We start from the raw sequence: 4,824 nt of genomic DNA, 5'->3' as shown, positions 1-4,824 counted from the left end.
AAGGGATGTGGGAAATCTGGGACACTAATCCATTGTTGGTGGAGCTGTGAACTCATCCAACCTTTCTGGAGAGCAATCTGGAATTTTGCCCAAAGGGCAAAAAAAAATGAGCATACCCTTTGACCCAGCAATACCACTACTAGGTCTATACCCTGAAAAGATGATGAAAAAGGGTAAAAACATGACTTGTACAAAAATATTCATAGCAGCCCTGTTTGTGGTAGCAAAGAATTGGAAATCAAGTAAATGTCCTTCATTTGGGGAATGGCTTAGCAAATTGTGGCATATGTATGTCATGGAACACTATTGTTCTATTAGAAACCAGGAGGGATGGGAATTCAGGGAAGCCTGGAGGGATTTATGTGAACTGATGCTGAGCGAGATGAGCAGAAACAGAACATTGTACACCTTAACAGCAACATGGGGTCTTATCAGACTGGCTCATACCATCAGTGCAACAATCAGGGACAATTTTAGGATATCTGTGATGGAGAATACCATCTGTAGCCAGAGAAAGATTCACAGAGTTTGAATAAAGATCAAAGACTATTATTACCTTTAATTTTTTTAAAAAGTTACTTTATAGGGGCGGCTAGGTGGCGTAGTGGATAAAGCACCAGCCCTGGAGTCAGGAGTACCTGGGTTCAAATCCGGTCTCAGACACTTAATAATTACCTAGCTGTGTGGCCTTGGGCAAGCCACTTAATCCCATTTGCCTTGCAAAAACACCTAAAAAAAAAAGTTACCTTATTATGTAATTTTACTATCTCCTATATTTTATTTTTTCCTTTAGGATATGATTTTTCTCTCAACACAATTTTGATCAGTGTTTAGCAATGGAAACAATGTAAAGCCTATCGGACTGCCTTCTGTGGGTGGGTGGGTGGAGGGAAATGAGATTGGGGGGAAAAATTTTTAAATTCAATAAAAATAAATATTTTTAAAATGTGAAAAAATATATGACTAATATAGGTTAGGTAATCCTGGTTTTATCAATATAAGCCATATCAAATCAATCAAATACATTTTAGTATAATTATGAATTTCATAGAATTTACAGTAGAGAGAGATTAGAAATACTTAGATTTTAAGCAAATACTTTGCAATAGTATCCTCTAATAAACTTTTGTAGATACTGGAAAAAATCCAAAAAGATAAAATTATTATGGACTGATTTACACATGAGCACCTAGAAAGGTGATAGAGAAGTCTTAACTACTTCATTAGCTCTGGTCACACAATGTACAATTATATGCTTCTGTAATGAATTCTTTTCAAAAGAAAGTGAGCTCTAAGTGTTATAATTCCATCTGCTAGAAATTAGTTCATGAATTAGGAGTAAAATATAGTGCTCAAATAACAGAAATATTATGAGAGACAAAATTAAGTCCCATATCAATTACTCTTTTTTTATCAGTAGTGGAAAGCTCTGTTCCCCTCCAACACTACCCCCCCAAAAGGAAGTACCTTTCTATCCAATTGTCAAACAAAGGGGAAAGATTCATATATTTAAATTATTTCCCCTAAACTTTGTTGAGGGGCAGAGTTTATTGTAGGGGAAAAAAGAGAGGAGTAAAGAGAGGAAATTCAAGAAATTTAGTAGTAGTTCCTACTCTATTCTATGATGCTACAAAAATGAGTTTGAGTTAGCTAGGTGGTACAGTGGATAGACCCCCCCAGAACTGAAGTCAAGAAGACTCCTCTCCCTGAGTTCAAATCTGGCCTCAGACATTAAGGAAGTTGTGTGACCATGGCCAGTCATTTAGCCCTGTTTGCCTCAGTTTCCTTATCCATAGAATGAACTGGAGAAGAAAATGACAAATCACTCCAATATCTTTGCCAAGAAAACCCCAAATGGGGTCATGAAGAGTCAGACACAACTGAAAAATGACTGTCAGAAAGGCTGCCGCAAGCCCTGAAGAATAAAGGAGCAGATGCCAAGAGGATCCAGAGGATAGTGATGGAATTAAAAGATCACAGGATCATAGATTTTTTTTCAGTGTGCCACACACCCTGAAAGCATGTTGGGGGTGGGGTGGGGGTGGCTGTGCTGCATTCTTGCTTTGTTGGTAAATTCCATTAGATCATTTAAAAAAGTTTATGAAAAACAAAACCCAATTACTCCCAAAGTCAGCTGAACTCCTTGGAAACCAGTGAAAGGAGGGAGTGATGGCTGGCTGGCAACAGCTTAAAAAAAAGAAACCCAACCTCACCAAACCTCAACAGGATAAAGGTGGAGAGGAGCTGGAGGGGGACCTGGTTGGGGCCCTTACATGTGGTTGCTGACCAGGTGCTGGGGGGCTGGAGGGGCCTTGGACAGGCTGGCCTTCTGCCGTAGCTGGGCCAGTTTCAACTTGGTCAATGGCAACAGCTGCATGGAACAAGAGGTAGTTTTGATGCCAGTTGGTGGGCTTCCTTCCTCTTCATCTTCTTCAAGCTGGTTCAGCTGGCAGTTCCCAGTGATTTCCTCTGCTGTGAAGGAGGTGAGTTCTTTGGCACTGCTATTTCTCTGCAGGATGATTGGAGAAGGGAAGATATTACCTGGGGCATCCCCCTGCACCCAGAGAACTTGGGCCGCACTCAGTCATTTCTTGGCTTCGGGGACAAGCAGCTTAGGGCTGAGGTCTTTGGCTGCAAAGGAGATGTGGACCCAGTCTTTGTCAGGGAACTCATCCTTGCCCACTTGGATGTTCTCAAAAAGCATGTTCTGGCAGGTGTGGTGAGCTTCGGCCTGGTTCCAGACGCGGGCACTGCCACAGAGGCCCATGAAGTGGGGGGAGGGGGGCAGAGAGAGCCTCTAAGCAGGAAGTCGTCCAGAGGTAGCACTGCTTATCATAGATGGTGACCTCCTCATTGACCACCTCCACCACCTTGGGAGCCATGGACTCTGCAGGACCACACTAATTCTGGGTGGAGGTGAGAGAGCTTGATGCCACTGTCAAGGTCAAAGGCATAGATCTTGACTGAAGAAATCTGGTCAGGATTTTCACAGGGGAGGTTTTCTGGCTTAAGATCCCTGTGTGCGATCCCTTTATTGTGTGAGAAGTCAAGGGTCCTGGCAATGTCCTGGACCACCCAGTAGGCCTCAAACTTGTTGAAATGGTGATCTTGATAGAAATGAGAGAGGATGGAGCCAGCCCATGTCTTCTCAGACACCAAGTAGAACCTCTCTTTTTCAAAGTATTCTCAGATCAAGGATATTTCAATGCCCCTGGCACTGGTACAGCATCTACACCTCCCGAAACCCATGACTTGTTCTGTGACCCAGGCGCTTCTCACAGATCCTTCACAGCATAGTCTTTGTTGGTGAGGAGGCTGCTGCAGGTCTGGCCTCAGTTGGGGACTCCTTCTTCCAGCATTTCATCCTGCAACTAAGGAACATCTGCAAACCTCCCAGAGAAGTTGTCAGTGGTTCCTCTCTTTAGTGCTGGGGATGTCCATGGACTGGCTTGAGGTTATGTCAGGGCCAGGCAGGCACTAGAAACTGAAAATGAATTCTAGGTGGATTTGGACTGGTTGATGGCAAAGGCCAGCTCAAAAGAATTCTGACCCTTGAATGAATGATGGAAAACCCTCAAGTTCAACTGTTTGCTTCTGCACCATTTTTGGTTCAGGGATCAGAAGCAAGACCGGGGTCTCTCCAGGGCTGCTGCAGGTGCTGCGGATGGTATCATAGTACAGACCTGAAAGCACAACATTGCCACCTGCCACTGTCAAAAGTATTTTTTAATTAATTAATTAATTTTGGGTGAATTTTTTTGCAAGATAATGGGGTTAAGTGACTTGTCCAAGGCCACACAGCTAGGTAATTATTAAGTGTTTGAGGCCACATTTGAACTCAGGTCCTCCTGACTCCAGGGCCAGTTCTGTATCTACTGTGCCAACTAGAAGGAACTTTAAAGGGCAACCACCTAATTTTACAGGAGAGGAGATTCAGGATGATTAAAGGATTTGCCTTTAATCATGTAAGTATTGGGTGAGAGGGAGACTTTGAACCCAAGTCTCTGACTCCAAAGTCAGTTCTCTTACCAATTGATCTTTCACCTTATATTTCTTCCAGATAGAATTTCAAAAAGAAAAGGAATCCCAAATGGGTAGATTCTATTCTGGATTTGATCCACACTAATAGGAAGGAACCTGTTGCTGATTTGAAATGATGGGAATTTGAAGAATGGGAAAGAGTTTGCTCCATCTCAGGTGAAAGGGAAGGAGAGGAAATCTCAGACATATCATCTTAGTTTGGGGAAGAGTAAATTTTAAAGAGTTCAAATAAAGGATAAACAGGATCCTATGACCTAAAATTGTACTGAGAAAATCAGCCCAGGATTGATGGGAATCTCTCAAGAAGGAAATCCTGAAGACAATAAGAGACAATAGACTTGGAGGTGTTGGATGTCTTGGACTATGCTCCTACCTGATACTGAGCTGTAAAAATGATATAGACCCTGAAAGAGAAGGCTGCAAGATTCTCTGGGAACTCTAAGTCCTTTCCCCATTTAAGGAGATCTCATTTCCGGATGGGACCTGTAAGTCTGAAACTACAGTACAGGTTCCTGGAGAAGGTGATGTTCACTAGTAGGGAAAGTTTTCTGTAATGAGCTGATTCTACCTCTGTCCCATCTCTTACATCTATCCCCTTCTGTCCCCTTCACATCATCACTCGCCTAATTGAGCACTTCATTATCTCTCGCCTGGATTGTAGTTTCCTTTCCTATTTGAACTCCTTACTTCCAGTCTCTCTCTCTCTCTCTGATTCACACAGCTACTAAACTCATCTTTCTCAAACATGATTCTGATGATTCTCAACAGCAGCCAATAAATAAA

At 42.5% G+C, this 4,824-nt stretch overlaps 1 pseudogene; it reads right to left on the bottom strand.

The window, feature by feature from the left end:
- Window positions 1–2,269: 2,269 nt before the first annotated feature.
- Window positions 2,270–3,603, bottom strand: LOC141513262 (MAP kinase-interacting serine/threonine-protein kinase 2 pseudogene; annotated as a pseudogene).
- Between the last annotated feature and the right edge of the window lie 1,221 nt (window positions 3,604–4,824).

This window comes from Macrotis lagotis, chromosome 1, assembly GCF_037893015.1.
Source record: "Macrotis lagotis isolate mMagLag1 chromosome 1, bilby.v1.9.chrom.fasta, whole genome shotgun sequence".
NCBI classification, from domain to species: Eukaryota; Metazoa; Chordata; class Mammalia; order Peramelemorphia; family Peramelidae; genus Macrotis; species Macrotis lagotis.
Note: the sequence above shows the minus strand (reverse complement) of the source record. Positions and strands in the feature narration are given on the sequence as shown.